Raw genomic sequence first — 18,686 nt, 5'->3', positions numbered from 1 at the left:
TGTGTGTATGTGTGTGATGGAATACTACTCAGCCTTAAAAAAGAACAAAATAATGGCATTCACAGCAACCTGGATGGAATTGGAGACCATTATTCCAAGTGAAGTAACTCAGGAATGGAAAACCAAATATCGTACATTCTCACTCATAAGTGAAAGCTAAGCTGTGAGGATGCAAAGGCCTAAGAATGATAAAATGGATTTTGGGGACTTGGAAGAAACTGTGGGAGGGGAGTGAAGAATGAAAGACTACAAATTGGGTACAGTGTATACTTCTCTGGTAATGAGTGCACCAAAATCTCACAAATCAGTACTAAAGAATGTATGTAGCGAAACCACCTGTTCCCCAAGAACCTATGGAAAATTAAAAATTTTTAAAAGACATAATCAAGCTTGAAGGTGAGTGTTAATTTTAAAGTTTGGATAGTGTCAGTTTGAAATAATTATTTGTTGGCTCAAGCAAATTAATATTAGGGCTGGAATGAGGTTGGTTGTAAAAGTGTATGAAATAGAGGTTTTTACATAGGTTAGAAATAAGTTTACAAACAGTAGTTACAGCAATTGGTAGAATTAGGAGGATCAGTGAAATTGTGATAAATTAAAAAAAATACATTTATTTACTTTTATTTGGAGTTGTACCAATTTTTTGGCTCCTAAGGTCAACAGGTTACTTTTAACCTTTAAAAGTTGAGAAAGCCATATTGTTATCCATGGGAGCACAAGTTAGTAGTTCTTGCACACTTTCTCAGAAAATAAGAAGTTTTAATTTTCTGCTATTACATTTATAACATAACATTTTATTTAAACTATATTTACAGCATATGGGTCCTCGAATGATTCTTGTGTTAAGTGAGAATCAACTCAAACCCATTTTTGGGTTTAAGTGCAGGCTTAAACTCCTGGGCTCAAGCAATCCTCCCACTTTAGCCTCGCAAGTATCTGGGACTACAAGCACATGCCACTCCTAGCTCCAGGTGACTCAGAATAAATAGAGATACTCCATTTGTTTGGGAAAAAGTAACGTAAGAGAACAAGTCTCTGTCTGGTAATCCAGAGAATTCTTCCAGATTGTGTCCAAGACCATCAAGGTGGTACCTCTACGAGTCCACAAGAACCATAGCATTATTGGGTTTGGGGTCCCACCCAAGGTAGATACAGTTTAGATCACAACATTCAAGTCCTTTTGGAAAGCCTTCTCAAAAAGAATGGGTCAAAATAAGCCCAAACTGAAGAGTACAATAAATACTTAACTCTGCAATGCCCAGACACAGACAAACATCTACAAGTATCAAGACCAGCCAGGAAAACATGACCTCACCAAATGAACTAAATAAGGTCACATATCTCTATTTCTCCAGGATTAGTCTCTGGAAACATACTTCACCTAGAAAGGCACATATAGGCTGAAAATAATGCAATGAAAAAAGACATTCCATGCCAACAGAAACCAAAAAAGAACAGGAGCATCTATATTTATATCAGACAAAAAAGATTTCAAGACAAAAAGTGTAAGAAGAGACAAAGAAGGTCACTATATAATGATGAAGGGATCGATTCAGCAAAAGGACCTAACAATTTTAAGAATATATGCACCCAACACTGGAGCACCCAGGTATATAAAGCAAATATTGCTAGAGCTAAAGAGATAGATAGATTCCAATACATTAATAGCTGGAGACTTGAACATTTCACTGTCAGCATTGGACACATCTCCCAGATAGAAATCAACAAAGAAACTTTGGACTTAATCAAAACTATGGAATACATGGATCAAATAGAAATTTACAGAATATTTTATCCAATGGCTGTAGAACACACCTTCTTTTCCTCAGCACAGGGCTCATTCTCAAGGATAGACCATATGATAGGTGACAAAACAAGTCTGAAAACATTAGAAAAATTGAAATAATATCAAGCATCTTCTCTGACCATAATGGAATAAATCTAAAAATAAATAACAAGAGGAATTTTGGAAGCTATACAAGAATGTGGAAATTAAACATTATGCTCCTGAATGACAAGTGGAGCAACAAAGAAATTAAGAAGGAAGCTGAAAAATTTCTTGAAACAAATAATAATGGAAACATAATATACTAAAACCTGTGGGATACAGCGAAAGCAGTACTCAGAGGGAAGTTTATAGGTATAAATGTCTACATCAAATAAAGAAGAAAAACTTCAAATAAACAACTTAATGATGCATCTTAAAGAACTACAAAGCAATAACAAATCTCAAACCCCAAATTGAAGAAAATAAATAATAAAGATCAGAGCATAAATAAATGAAATTGAAATAAAGAAAACAATACAAAAGATCACTTAAACAAAAAAATTGGGTTTTTGCAAAGTTAAGCAAAATTGACAAATCTTTAGCCAGACTAAGAAAAAAAGAAGATCCAAATAAATAAGAGATGAAAAATGAGACATTACAACTGATACCACAGAAATGAAAAAGATCATTAATGGCTATTATGAGCAACTATATGCAAATAAATTTGAAAATCTAAAATAAATGAACAAATTTTAGACACATACAATCTACCAAGATTGAATCAGGAAGAAATCCAACACCTGAATAGACCAATAACAAGTAATGAGATTAAAGCCATAATAAAAATTCTCCCCAGTGATATGGTTTGGCTCTTTGTCCCCACCCAAATCTCATCTTGTAGCTCCTATAATTCCCACATGTTGTGGGAGGGACCCAGGGGAAGATGACTGAATTATGGGGATGGGTCTTTCCCATGCTGTTCTCGTGATAGTGAATGAATAGATCTCATGAGATCTGATGGTTTTAAAAAGAGGAGTTTCTCTGCACAAGCTCTCTCTCTCTTTGCCTGCTGCCATTTATGTGAGACGTGACTTGCACCTCCTTGCCTTCCACCATGATTGTGAGGCTTCCACAGCCACGTGGAACTGTAAGTCCAATTTTTTGGACTTTACCTCTTTATTTTGTAAATTGCCCAGTCTTGGGTATGTTTTTATCAGCAATGTGAAGACAGACTGATTTTTCCATGTTGATTTTGTATCCTGCAACTTCACTGAATTTATTTATTAGTATGAATAGTACACTCAGTAATGAAAAGTTCGGGACCCCATGGCTTCCCTGCTAAATGCTACCAAACATTTAAAAAAGAACTAATACCAATCATACTTAAACTATTCCAAAAAACAGGAAGAGGGAATACTTCCAAACTCATTCTATGAGGCTAGTATTATTCTGATACCAAAACCAGACAAAAACACATTAAAAAAAACTATAGGGTAAATTCTATGATGAACATTGATGGAAAAATACTCAACAAAATATTGGCAAACCCAATTCAGTGACACATTTAAAAGATCATTCATCATGACCAAGTGGGTTTTATCTTTGGGATGCAAGGATGGTTTAACATGTGCAAATCAATCAATGTGATATATCATGTCAACAGTAAGACAAAAACCATATGATCATTTCAATTGATGCTGGAAAAGCATTTGATAAAATTCAACATCTTTCATGATAAAACCCCTAAAAAAACTGGGGTAAAGGAACATACTTCAACATAATAAAACCCATGTCGACAGACCCACAGCTAGTATCATAGTGAATGGGAAAAAATGGAAAGCCTTTTCTCTAAGATCTGGAACACAATATGGATGTCCACTTTCACCACTGTTATTCAACATAGCTGTTATTCAATAGAGCTCTTAGCTACAGCATTCAGAGAAGAGAAAGATATAAAGTGTATAAAGTGCCTCCAAGTTGTAAAGGAAGAATTAAAATCATCCTTGTTTGCAGATGACATGATCTTATATTTGGAAAAACCTAAAGGCTCCACCAAAAAACAATTCATACTAATAAATTCAGTGAAGTTGCAGGATACAAAATCAACATGGAAAAATTAGTAGCATTTCTGTGTGCCAACAGTGAACAATCTGAAAAAGAAATGAAAAAAATAAGCTCATCTACAATAGCCACAAATGAAATAAAATACATAGGAATTAACCAAAGAAGTGAAAGATCTCTATAATGAAAACTACAAAGGACTGATGAAAGAAATTGAAGGGGACACCAGAAGATGGAAAAATATTCCATGTTCATGCATTGGAAGAGTCAACATTGTCAAAATGCCCATACTATCCAAAGTAACCACAGATTCAATACAATCTCTATCAAAATATCAATGACAATCTTCACAGAAATAAAAAAAAGTACCCTAAAAGGGACCCACAAAAGACCCAGAATAGCTAAAGTGATCCTGAGCAATAAAAACAAAAGTGGAAGAATTACATTACCTGACTTCAAATTATACTACAGAGCTATAGTAACCAAAACAGCATACTACTGTCATAAAAACAGACATGAGGATAAATGGAACAGAATAAAGAACCTGGAAAGAAATCCATACGTCTACAATGAAATCATTTTTGATAAAGGTGTGAAGAACATATACTGTAAAGACAGTATCTTCAATAAATGGTGCTGGGAAAACTAGATACCTATACGCAGAGGAATGAAACTAGACCACTATCTCTCGTCATATATAAAAATCAAATCAAAGTAGACTAAAGAATTAAATCTAAGACCTCAAACTATATTACTACTACAAGAAAACTTTCGAAAAACTCTCCAGGACATCAGTCTGGGCAAATATTTCTTGAGTAATACTGCACAAGCACAGGCAACTGAAGCAAAAATGGACAAGTGGGATCACATCAAGTTAAAAAGCTTGTGCACAGCAGAGGAAACAATCAACAAAATTAAGAGACAATCCACATAATGGGTGAAAATGTTTGCAAACTAACATCTAACAAGGGATTAATAACCAGATGTATAAGTATCTCAATTCTATAGGAAAAAATATAATAATCTGATTTTAAAATGGGCAAAATATCTGAATAGGCATTTCTCAAAAGAAGACATACAAATGACAAATAGGCATATAAAGGTGCTCAACATCATGAATCATCAGAGAAATGGAAATCAAAACTACAATGAGATATCACCTCTTCTCAGTTAAAATGCCTTATGTCCTAAAGACAGGCAATAACAAATGCAGATGAAGATGTGGAGAAAAGGGAACCCTCGTACACTGTTAGTGTGAATGTAAATTACTACAACCATTGTAGAGAACATTTTGGAGGTTCCTGAAAAAACTGAAAATAGAGCTACCCATGCGATCTAGAAATCCCACTCTGGATACACAAAAGAAAGGAAATCAGTACGTATATTGAAGAGACATCTGCACTCCCATGTTTGTTGCCACCCTGTTCAAAATAGACAGGATTTAGAAACAGCCTGAGTATCTATCAAACAGATGAATGAATAAAGAAAATGTGGTACTTATACACAACGGAGTACTATTCAGACATAAAAAATAATGAGATCCAGTCATTTGCAAAAACATGGATAAACTGGTGATCATTATGCTAAGTGAAGTAAGCCAGGCATAGAAGCAGAAATATTGCATGTTGTTACTTATTTCTGGGGTCTAAAAATCAAAACAATTGAGCCTGTGGAGATAGAGTAGAAGGATGGTTACCAGAGGCTGGGAAGGGTACTGGAGAGGGTTGGGGAGACATGGGGATGGTTAATGGGTACAAACAATAGTTAGAATGAAACAACTAAAAGAGTATAATTGGATTTTTTATAACAGAAAGGATAAATGCTTGAGGGGATACCCATTTTCCATGATGTGATTAATATGCATTACATGCCTGTATCAAAATGTCTCATGTACCCCACAAATATATACACTTACTGTATACTCACAAAAATTAAAAATAAAATGAACAATTTTTTAAAAAGACTAATTGAACCTCTGATTATAAAGTTTCAAGTTTTATGCAATTACTGGGCTCTACTATCTTAACAAGCCCTGTTTTGGGGCAAGGTGTACAATAATAAGTTAGATCTAGATTATATCATCTATTGAATTGAGGGTGCTTTTTGTGTGCCCTAATTCTCTTCTCTTTTTGTATTGGGAAAAATATTAAATAGGTGGAAACCAACCCAGATCCTGAACTCGAATCATGTAGGGCTTTGGACACTGAAAACATGAACCATTAATAGCTGTTATACTATTGGGATGTTCTGATCCCACATCAAACTTGTAAACTCCCATGGTTGATATGAACTCTTGAGATACAATCATGCTATTATCCCTAGGGTAACTTGTTCTACTGATCAAATTACTTTGTTCAATAAATGATAGAAATATTTTTATGAACAACTGGTCTAGTCTAGGTTTTTTTTTTTTTTTTGAGATGGAGTTTCGCTCTTGTTACCCAGGCTGGAGTGCAATGGTGCGATCTTGGCTCACTGCAACCTCCGCCTCCTGAGTTCAGGCAATTCTCCTGTGTCAGCCTCCTGAGTAGCTGGGATTACAGGCACACGCCACCATGCCCAGCTAATTTTTTTTGTATTTTTAGTAGAGGCGGGGTTTCACCATGTTGACCAGGATGGTCTTGATCTCTTGACCTCGTGATCTGCCCGCCTCAGCCTCCCAACGTGCTGGGATTACAGGCGTGAGCCACCGTGCTAGTCTAAGTTTTAATCATTCAGAGGCTGTACCATGCTCTGAAGTCACCACAACTGAAAATTTTAGCACCGATTAAATGTTATTTGTATAAATAGTTAATTTTTTGTGTGGCCTAATTAATTTAAGCTACATTGGGTCTTCTTGTTTTATCTCCCCATGAAAATCAGTAAAGTTAGAGACTGATCATACCAAGCACTGACAAGGTTGTACAGGATGAAGCTCTGCTGAGACAATGAAAAATGGTACAACCACTTTGAAAACAGTTTGGCAGTTTCTTACAATGTTAGTCTTACATTTATAACATGATCCAGCCACTGCAATCCTATTTACCCTAGAGAAAGAAAGCACATTTCTCTGTAAAGACACATATGCAAGAGCCCCTAAATTGAATACAACCCAAATATCCATCAACAAGTGATGAACAAAATGAATTGTAGTATGTCCTATACTGTAACGCTATTCTGTAATTTAAAAATGAACTACTGAAATAGGCAATAAAATGGATAAATCTAAAAAGAAATAGAGTGAATGAAAAAAGCCAGATCCCTAAGAAACATCCTCTATGATTCCACGTAAATCAATGAAATCTAATCTATAGTGACGGAAGTGCTGCATTTGTTTGGAGACAGGACAGTGGGAGGAATGGGTAGGCTGGGTACAATAGAACTGAAAATATTATGTCCCGGAAAATAATAACAATCGTATTTAAGCATATATGGTTACTTTAGGGGACATGGCAGGGTATCATTAGAATAGGGCAAACTAGATACTGAAGGACCAAGAGGGCAGAGTAGGAGATATCAGCCTTTATCACCCCCTGCCACAAAAAACAAGTGTAGACAGCTATCCACAAACTAAAGTATTCATGGGAGGGCTCAGGGGCCCATTTAAGAATCTGCAGCAACACAGTAGAACAAAAAAATGGGGAATATCTACACAGAAAATACTGCTGGTGAGATCAGTATACTTGAGATGCCGAGAGATTTCTAGAAGCAAAGAAGAAAGCCAGAGGTTATTGCTACTAGCCATGTGGCAGGAACCACCATGATCCCTAGCAGTCTGCTCTGGAGAGGACACTGGCATCTTTTGCCACTGAGATAACCAACAGCCATTCCTGCCCAAGGAGCCCCAGAGAGGGAGGAGAGGCTACAGGCCTCTCATCTCAAGAAGCAGCAGCTACTTTACCACTCTGGGACCAGAGGTGCCACCTGTCCCAATCCTGCATGTGTCACTGACACCCAAGCTGCAGGTACTCTGTAAATACCCATACTCCAGACCCCAGCTCTGTGCCTCACTATGCCTGCCCATGCCTCAGACACCAGAGCCACTGCCATAGAGACCTAGGTCATACCCTTGGCCCCCAAGCCAAAGTCACTTTGTATGTCTGTACTCGAGACACCAGATTAACCACCATTGAAGGCTAGCCCATGCTCTATATCCTGGATAGGAAGAAGAATCTGTAGTGTTCTATAGCATTATACTAAACTATCTAACAATAATTTAATGTATTTTTTCAAATAGCTAGAAGAGAAAATGTTGAATATTACCAGCACATATAAATGGTAAAGATTTGAGATGATGAATATGCTAACTAACCTGATTTGATCATCACACATTGTATACATGTATTGAAATATCAGTGTACCCCATAATTATGTACAATAATCATGTGTTCATATATATAATAAAAATAAAATATACATTTTTTAAAGTAAGGCATACAAGTGGCCAACTTGTATGTGAAAAAGTTCTCAATATCACCAATCATCAGGGAAATGCACATTAAAATCAAAACAAGGTAACGCCTCACACTTGTTAGGATGGCTATTATTTAAAAAAACAAAAGATGGTAAGTGTTCATAAGGATGTGGAAAAAATGGAACCTTTGTAAAACTTTGGGAATGTAAATTGATACAAACATTACAGAAAACAGTATGGAGATTCCTGTAAAAAACTAAAAATAGAACTACCAAATGATTCAGCAATCCCTCTTCTGAGTATATACCCAAAGGAAATGAAATCAGTACCTCAAACAGATGTATGTACTCCCATGTTTACTACAGCATTATTCACAATAGCCAGGGTATGGAATCAACCTAAGTATCCATCAACAGATGAATAAAGAAAATGTCATACATGCCCACAATGGAGTACTATTCAGCTTTTTGAAAAAAGAAGGAAATCCTGTCATTTGTGACAACATGGATGAACCTGGAGGACATTAAGAGAAATAAGCCAGGCACAGAAAGACAAATACCACATAATCTCACTTGCATACGGAATCTAAATAAGTTGAACTCATAGAAGCAGAGAGTAGAATAGTAATTACTAGAGAGAGGCTGGGGAAGGCATTAGGAAGATGGTCAATGGATACAAAATTTCAGTTAGAGAGGAGGGATAAATTCAAGACATCTATTGTACCTCATGGTGACTATGGTTAATAAAAGTATATGTATACTTGGAAACTGCTAAAAGGGTAGATTTTAAGTGCTCACCACAAAAAAATAAGAAGTACATTAGGTAGTGCATGGGCTTATTAGCTTGATTCAGCCATTTTACAATATATAAAATATATCAAAACATCATATAACTTTTTAACTGACATTTTATAAATTATGGTTCATAAACAAATTTATTATATAACAGATATGGGAGAATGCATATTACAATCTCAAATTGCTAGGAAGGCCTTCTAGCTAATGACATATTTCAACATTCATTTGATGGTGTTGATGGGAATCACTGATTATTATTTATGCAGTCAGAATATAAAGTTATCATAAATGCACGTTAAACATAAAGTTTCTCCCTTGTCTATACCGTAAGAAACTTTGAAACAGAACAAGAGGCCTGACTTCATACAGGCATTCCTGATCCTGCAATAACCACAGGGCTATCATTTTGCACCTGTGTTATCACTTAAGGTTCCAGCAATCCTGCGGGTATTTTTATCCCTATTTTACAGAGGGGGAACCTGAGCTCAGAGAGGGTCTTTACCTATCTCATCCTCCCACGTCCCGCCTTTACATAGAAAGTAGCCCAGGGAAACCCTGGAGCAGGACACCACACTCACTGGGGCCAGAAGAGACCCACCTCTCTCTCCCTCACGAAACAGCCAGAATGCCGATCCCCAAAGTGGGAACGATGGGACGTGGATCTGGGATTCTTTCGTCTCCCTAAACCCCACGGAGATTCAGCCCACACTGCTGGGCACTCACAACCTTCACTGAGTCCAAACGCCTGAAGGTGGGACTGTGCTGTTCTCCCCAGGCCAAATTGGTCTCATTAAAAAGTCGTCACCGTCGCTATATGACGTCAGGTTACTATGACAACCGCGTCGCACTGGCTCGCCTTCCACACCTGAAAATGTCTATGCACGACCCGCTCCTCCGTCCCCAGCTTTCTCTTAAAGCAAAAGACCTTCGCTCTTCAGATCACTCCCTAAGAAAACATACCAATTAGAGGAACTAGGCTGGGATCCGGGCAATTTTCAATACTCTACTCATCATGGTGGAGGAAAGGAAGTCCATGTTGTCAGGAATTTAGCTTTAAAAGTGACCTTAGAGGAATATCATCAGTACACAGAAGCGCAGAGAAGTGTCCTAGGGCTCCTGGAGATGAGCTAGCCCTCTGAGGAGAAACATGTACAACTCACACACCATTCTAGGCAGTTGGTTATCTGTGGCAGAAAACAGAGAGATTGTTTATAATCAAGTGACTGAATGGTCTAGAAACACAAAAATTATTTGAGTAATAATACAATTATTTCAGGGAGGCACGCCTAGAATAATATAATCATTTAGTAGGCAGGAAGCTAGTTAATGGAAACACACAGTAGTTTGCCTTGAGGAAATTCTTATCCTTCATTCTGGTATTTTTTTTTTCATGTGGAAAATACATCCATCACCAAATATACATGTAGCCTCTACACATTCACTTCTCTTTACAGCAGGAATGACTTACCCAGTTGGAGAATTTGGAAGACACATGTTACTCTGCCCAAGCTCTCTCCCTTCAAATTCTTGGCAGTAAGCTATCCTTCAGGGGCACTTGTTCAGCTTTGCCTTCAGGGATGGGACTTACAATAGGCCCACAGGCTCACTCCTCTGTGTCTCACTGACTCTTCAATTATTCCTATAGTTCTTGCTTCACAATGCTTAGATCTTTAAGGGGCCCCCAAAATACTCTTCTGCTTCTAGTCTGAGCTCTAAACCAACTGAGAAACATAGAAAAAGAATAAGGAGAAACATATGTTGACTTTATCTCTTACAAGGTGATATTGGAAAATATGACTTAGATTTGCTGTCACGTGAGCTTACTATGAATAAGTTCTAAAATTGGACAGACTTATCCACCCAGCAGTGCTGCACGGAGACAGTCATAAAGACCAAGGACTGCAATGCATATCTATCTGCTGTCTCCTAAAGGAGCCCTGTCTATGTGTGCTCAAGGGAAGTTACTTCCTGGCCAAGGGTTATCACTATAGCAGGAGAAAGTGTTTCAGGACACCTTCTTTGAGAAACACTTCTAAAACTGAGTAAATTGCCCTTGTTCAGAATGAATACTCACTAAGACAACCTCTAAGGTTTTCTCATAAAATTTGCAGCAACACCCTTTCAGTACCTTAATTCACATGATTGCAGTGGGAATTCATCTTATGGAGTTAGGTTTCAAATTCTAAGACTAGCATGAAAAATAGATATCATGTAAATTGCCCTTGGGATCCCTTCAAGAAGGAATTGATGACATGTTCAGAAATCTGTACCCGCATGTAAGCCAACACTCAGATGATATAATTTTAATCAAGTTCCACTAAACCTTCAAGGATAAGAAAATCCCTTTCTTATCCAATGATAACACATCACAGAAAATGAGGAAAAGTTCACAAAAACCATAATGTTTTAGATATCCATTCCTTCTTAATAAATACCCCAATTAATAGCCATTTATTTTCTCTCAGTATTTTGTGTGTTAACTGGGCCCAGCTGGATGTTTTCTGCTCTATAAGATGTCTGTCACCTGGGGCTGCAGTCATCTAGAGGTTCCACTCATCTAGGACATCTGAGAGAGCTCACTCACATGAATGACAACTGGTGTTCGTGTCTGCTGGGAGCTCAGTTAAGGCTGTTGACCTGAGCATCTTGGCTCCCCAAAGAGCTCTCCACGTATACAGTTACTAGATTAAAATTAACTCAGTTAACCTTAAATTCAAGATTAACTGAAATTTTTTTTAGTTTTTGGGGTATGCAGTATTGTTTTATTTATCTAAACTTGAAACCTACCTGGATTTTAATAAAATAAATAAAACAAATAAATAAAAACAAACAAGCAGTAAAATAAGTAACAAAATTTTTAAATCCTGTCTTTTTATTTGCTAACTCTGTCAATTGCAGGGGATGACCCTGTGAATCTGTAAGTTTAATGACCATCAGAACTGATTCTTCCAATCAGATAGGCCTGGGGAAAATGAGCAGATCAGATTGGCAATAAAGACAAAAGTTGGTAATATTTGGTGTTGGTGGAATGAAAAGCCAGCAGACGCTCGCATATACTGTTGGTGCCAAGTGGGTATATCTGTTTTCTGAGGCTCATATTATTAGAACTTAATGCCATTAATGATCCTTGATGCAAAAGTCCTGTTTTTCCACAAACAAGGGAGTTTCAGCTGAGGGTTTAGAAAAATCTCATCAAGGTGATTATGATGTGTGCCTTAGTTAAGGGGTCCTGGCTGAGGTGGCAGGCCAGAGCCACATGAGTTCCCTCCCTTGAGGAGGAAAGACAGCTACGATTTGTAAGGCAGATGGTTTACTGGGCCCAGCTCCAGTTTCTTAGAATTAGTGTCTGGTTTTAACCTCACAACAGCCCTGCTAGTAAGGTACCAGTAACTTCTCTTCCTCATGGATGTCAGCAGCTATAAAACACATGCTCCTAAACACAGAGCTGAATGGCAGAGGTTACTCACCAGGCCCACTGCCAGAGCCAGGAATAGAACCTGCCAGCCTGGGCACCTTGAATTGCTGGTGGTAGACCTTTAGCAAATATATTCGGACATGTACGGTTAAGGAGGTTAATTTCTGTTAAGGAGGGTAATTGCTTACCCTCCCTGCAGTATGGTTGGTGCCCCCTCTCCTTACTTCAGGGGAAGTTTGTGAGAGGGCTGGAAGCAGAAGCCTTCTAGAGCCAGTGTTCCTTCCATCCTTTATGAGAACTTAATTTGTTGAAAGGACTGGGCTGCTTGTACCTGGTAGGGATGAGGGAGCCTCTCAGGACATGAAGATGGGAGAGGAAAGATTTCTCCCAGATAGGGTTGAGGTCTGAGGTCTGTAAGTCTCTCCAGGAGTTGGGACCTGAGCATTGCTCTATATCAATGTTTGTGGTGAATTAGTGAATAGTCCTTCGAGGCTGGGCATCCAGCCATGATTCAGATTTGATTTTCCTGTTTTGATCCAGGAATAGATGACTGAGGGTCTGGGGCCTGTAGGAACTGGGCCAACTATGGAAATGGTCATCTCAGCCCTGAGCAGTGTGGACACGAATGGTGACAGCAGGAGACTCTTGAGGCCATATCAGGAGGATAAATTCCTAGAATTGGAACTGTTTTGTCAAAGAGCATGACCATTTAACATTTTAAATGCTTCCTATTTAATTGAACTTTAAAACCTCTTTAATAATGTGTATATTCCATCCAACAACAATATGAAAACATCTGTTTTTCCAGATCTGTGCAAACAATAGGTTTCACAAATTTTTAGTATTTTTTATTCTGATATCCTGTTATTGGCACATTAGATTTTACTTTATTTTTCCCTATTGTATTACCTTTTAAATAGTGTATTTCACAGATGTATTAAAAAATGCTCAGCTCATGTTTCTGCATTATACTTTAGAATATGTCTTGGAATAATTCTAGAGTTTGAAAAGAAGAAACAGTCACTGAGTTTGTGTTTATGTTGCATTTTGTTTGAATTGAAATGTTGGAGCCACAAGAACCCCATACACAGCATGGAGCTGACAAATTAGTACAACTTCTTTGTGGAGACACTGGGAAGCATCCATGATAGAAGCATGTGAGGCTCTGTCCGCTGCTGCCCTCTCAGGTGTGCACTGCAGAGAGTCTTGACACATAGCAAACCTGGTCACAGGAACATGGGTAAATATCAAAATAGTCCCAAAGCCACTTGATTAGAAACATCTCAGAAACACTATTTTCAGAGGAAAACATTTCAATAATTGATATATAAATATGTTACTTATATAGTTAGGGATAAAAATATGCAAAGCAATTGTGTTTTGTTTAGGGATGTATTCATGACTAAACAAAAAAATTTGGACAGTGGTTCCTTCTGGGGAGTGAGGCAATCAGGGAAATTATACAGGAGAGTCCACTCTTTATAACCTTGATTGTGTACATGCTTGCCTATTATCATATTTCCAATACCTTTTGAAAAATCTGAAATCTATCAAATTTGACAAAGCTCTAATGTGTTTTATTTCTGATTAATAAGTAATTAATCACTGTCTATTTAAAAAATGTGGAAAGTGCATTCCAATACCAATATGAATATATTGATAACATTTAACCCCACCATTCACTAGTAAAAATTGTAATTATGTTGTTTCTATCACTTATCATCTATACATATGTGTACATGTACACACAAACACTGTGTATCCATTGAATATGGATTTGACTTAACTCTAATGTATTAATTTTTTGTAGGTGTGTAACCACAGACTTAGTGTCTGAAAGCTACATTCATCTAGTAGCTCATATGTCTGTAGGTCAGAAGTCTGGTCCAGCATGACCTTATTCTCTGCTTAGGGTCTCACAAAGCTAGAATCAAGATGCCCATGTAGACTCCACTGAGGTCTCATGTGGATGATCTCGGTAAAAATCTGCTTCCAATATCATTCTTGCTGCTGGCAGAAGTCATCTCTTTGTGGCTATTGGACTGTAGTCTCCATTTCCTTGATGACTGTCAGTTGGGGATATTCTTAGCTCCTGGAGGCTGGTCTACTTCCCTGCCATGCAGCCTCCTTCTTCCATCCAGCAATGGCACATTGAAGGCTTCCTGTGCCTTGAATCTCTGACTTGCTCTGCTCTAAACAGCAGAAGAAAATTCTCTGATTTTACAGGGCTTGACTAATTAGGTCAAGCCTATGCTGATAATCTCCCTTTTGCCACACAACACAACATAATCATGGATTATAATGTGTCTGGTCTTATGACTCTAGTCTTCTGTCCAGTATTCTTGTCATATTGCCCTGTGTCGTCCCTTCTACCTTAAAGTCAATAGGAAACTGCTTCAAATTGGATGATAAATTAAGGAGATAGAAAGGCAGATGCAGTTACAGAAAACAGTGTGGTGATTTTTCCTTTTCCCCAGCTCTCACATGTAACTCATTCCACAACTCAGAACCAGCTCAAAGCTCATAGGCTATGGGGATATATTTCAGCTCTTGCTGCTACCTTTCCACAGACTTTCTATGGCAGTAATGCCCTTTGGTTTAGATTAATGTCATCTACTCTCTGGGAAGAAGGTGGCAAATAGCCAGGCCTGTTATGTGTTGAAGTCCTACTATCTCCCATAGGCATTTGACAGGTTTTCTCATCTATCCCTTGAGACAGTACTCTGAAGAAGATAATGTGATGCATCTTATTTCACAGATGACCTAGCTCCTTCTCACAGGGACTAAGACCCTTTCCAGAGAAGTGGCAGAATTGGAATGTGATTCCATCTCTTGCCCTCCCCACAATATAACCAACAGCTTCCTTCTTCCCATTTGGAAGGTGATAGTTTTACACTTCCCCAGTATTATGCCCTATGGATCTCACTCAATAGCCCTTCATGATGGTAGAGAAGAAATCTTGCCCTTTAAGCTATGAAACATGTTAGGTCACATGGATTGGCTGGTGCTTGTGGCCCCTCCTAGGCCCACTGACCCCACTCCACTGACATCAGGCTTGCACATGTGACCAGATGTGACCAATGAGCTATGAGGGGAAATGGAGCATGCCCCTCCCAAGTAGAAGTGATAAGAGCCATCTAGGAATCCCACAAGTACACTTTCTCCCTCTGCCTCAGCAATGTCCCAGATATCCTATGAGGTAGTTTAATTCATTGAATCCTCCATTTTAATAATCCCCACAATTATTGAATATGACAATTTAAGTGATGGCAGGAATGCTTGGTAAAAGGCAAGCTAAATGATTTATACCCAAATTTGGCCTGCTAGAAGATCCCCTCAACTCACATGCCCTGACACTGAGTACACACATTTTACCCACATCACATAGAGAGCAGTTTGCCAGGCTCTGGAAGCAACAGCTGCCTTTCACTCCACTACTGTCTCCAGAAGCTCTGTTTTCATGCTTTGCTTTTCCCTGGGGATTTGTGTTTATGGTGCCACAGGAACAACCCAGATACTCAGTCTAAGGCCACTCCTAATGCTCAATCTCCAAGGGGTCCCAAAAAGGTCAAGAAAGCTACACTGATTCTACACAAATGGGGTTACAACATTTCCCCATCCCACCTACACTGCACGATGCCACAACACAGAAGAGGCACCAAGTATTATACATGATGTGGATCCATGTGAGTTTATTTTTCTTTCTGGTGTCACGTTTTCAGAAGCTCTTTAGGATACAATTATGCTGCTTAGCACTATGTAGTTTAGATTAAAGTCATCTCTGAAGCAGAAGCTAGAAAGGGCCATGGAAAGGAAACTAACACTTCAAGGGCCTATGATGAGACGCTGTGTTAGGCACTTCAAATACTGTTTCTCTAAGTCCTTAAAACTGTTCTGTAAGTTAGGTATCAGTATTCCCTGCTCAAACCTATTCCTCTCCAGAGGCAGGCTCTCCTAAGGCTCATGGAGGTTAAATATATTTCAGGAGGATACACACCCAGTAAGAGGCAGCATGGTTATTCTAATCCAGGGTGGTCAGACCCCAACCTTGGGTTCTACCATGAATCTTTGCAGGTAGGTGTGGGTAGTAACATTTGCCCTATTCTAGAGCAGGTTTTCTCAACCTCGGTACTATTGACATTTTGGGCTGGAGAGTTCTTTGCTGTGGGGACTGTCTTTGGCATTGGTGGATGTTCAGCAGCCTCTCTGGTGACTAATCATAAGAATCCAGCAGCACCCCCACGTGTGACTACCAAAAATGTCTTTGGACATTTCCATGTCCCTGGAACTGGGGTATACAATTGCCCCAGTTCAACAACCATTGCCTTAGAAATAAATTTCCATAAGTATTTGAATACATGGGTCTGAACCCCAGAAGAAAGCTCCGTGATAAAGACACAGTTTGAGGGCTTCTGAAGCCTGACATATAATAAATGCTCCATAAATATTTGTTAAATAAATGCATATGGTATATAGAATAGAGGGTCTTCAATCTTTTTCTGTCCTTACCTGAGTTCTTCAAATTGAAGTAGGGTCATTCTTATAAATTGTATCAAAATCTTCAGTTTCAACCCAACATTTAGAGCTTAACTTTTGTTTCCCATTATAAAAGTCATGTTTTAAATTGTAAAACATGTAGAAATTGATTACATGAGCAGCAGGTAAAGCCAGACCCAAAAAAAGTTTCAACATCAAGACAGCTGAACAAAAAGCATGAAGGTCCATTCTAGCCTACATTTCTATGCTGAACACCAGGCTCAGCACATTTTTAATGACATTAACATATTTGAGCTTCACAACAGCTCTTTAGGCATTTTCCTCATTTATGGATCAGGAACTCAAGGTACAAAGAGGTTAAGAAACTTGTCCAGGACCATATGGCTAGTAGGGAGCAGAGGCAGTACCCTAGCCCAAGACTGTATGGTGTCAAGGCACATTGGTATTAACCGCAATGGCATCCTACCACACAGCAACGTATATCTCTAGAGACTCAGCCAAGGCCCAACAACCTGTGAATTTTTGTTTAATTAATTGAACTGAATGTAGTGACTGAGTATAAGAATTCTGGTAAGATTGCAGCATGACTGTTAAATACATCAGAATTTTTTTTTTATAATCAGAAAGAGAAATAACCACATATTACATTATATATGACCTTCAGCATCATTTTTGTATTGTAGAATGTTTAGGATGATAGAATTTTTATAGGGATGAAAGATCACCCATTTATATGTGACTGGTGTGAGTACATTCCTGCTTCCTGTTTTTTTTCCCCCTGCTAGCAGCAGAGAAGCAAGAGAACTTATGTTGGTTATATCCTTCACGGTACAGCGAGACAAGATTCCACAAAAGAAAATAGCAAAATTACGATGCTGACAAACAGAATACTGTAATGGGAGGCAGGAAATCTGGGTCCCCGTACTATATCAACAACTTTCTTACTTTATAACACTAAGTCACTCTACCCAACCTTACTTCCATTAGAAACAGGAAAAATACTACCTAGCCCTGATGGCCAGTCAGAAGAAGCATAACCAAGAGACCCTTTCTCTTTTTTATACTAAAACAAATTACAAGGCAAGAATAATTAAAACTAATACAACAATATATAATTTAATGAAATAAAATAGAAAGCCCAGCAAGAGAGATCAAAGTATTTACAAATGCTTATTATGGTAAAAGTGGCATTTTTAAATCACTGGGTAAAGAAAAATAATTTTTATTATTTTTAATACACATTCAAAAGAAAATGAAGTTGTGTTTTCAACCTCACAGCATATTATTTAGGACATGTCAAATGACAAAAGTATTAAAATTGTATATTCATTAAGATTCCAATATTTAATAGCAAACAAAAAAACCCTCTATTGAGCCTATACATACAAAACATTTGAGAAGCTCACATGTGCAGTTTGAATTGGTTCATTTGAATTGTGAGGTTTGCCTTTTCAGTGTATAGGGCCTTTATAGTGTAGAGGAGTGCAATGAAACTCATATCACATTATCATATTTTGTAGGACCTGTTTGGATTCATTGCATTGTTTCTATCACCGTTTGAAATATCTCAAAGATCACACATTCCATTCAAGAGATTTTTGTATGAATAAACCTACTAATGGCAAAGGTAGTTGGTTGTTCAAGGAACTGTTTTCTTCTCAACTTCCACGTTAAAGAATTGTTTTTATCAATATCTAGTGCCTCATAGCTCATTTGTTCATTCCTTCAATCATGTAATTTAAAAAAAAAAAAAAA

At 37.9% G+C, this 18,686-nt stretch overlaps 1 protein-coding gene and 1 long non-coding RNA gene across 4 annotated transcripts in view; one reads left to right on the top strand and one right to left on the bottom strand.

Annotated features, from left to right (window-relative positions):
* Positions 1 to 18,686, top strand: part of LOC108295769 (basic salivary proline-rich protein 4-like) — a 37,876-nt gene that overhangs the window by 3,951 nt on the left and 15,239 nt on the right. Inside the window, exon 2 of one of the 2 annotated variants that reach the window (XR_001821581.2) lies at positions 12,975 to 13,438. The exons of the other annotated variant lie outside the window; for it this stretch is intronic. The gene's annotated coding sequence lies outside the window, so the exon portion shown is untranslated. Of the gene's footprint in view, positions 1 to 12,974; positions 13,439 to 18,686 lie in introns of those variants that run through there. 2 annotated transcript variants of the gene reach the window in all.
* Positions 1 to 18,686, bottom strand: part of LOC119469451 — a 90,045-nt gene that overhangs the window by 57,863 nt on the left and 13,496 nt on the right. The window lies entirely within an intron of this gene.

Source organism: Cebus imitator, unplaced genomic scaffold, assembly GCF_001604975.1.
Source record: "Cebus imitator isolate Cc_AM_T3 unplaced genomic scaffold, Cebus_imitator-1.0 Scaffold658, whole genome shotgun sequence".
In the NCBI taxonomy this organism is placed as follows: domain Eukaryota; kingdom Metazoa; phylum Chordata; class Mammalia; order Primates; family Cebidae; genus Cebus; species Cebus imitator.
This window is presented reverse-complemented; position numbering and strand designations above follow the sequence as displayed.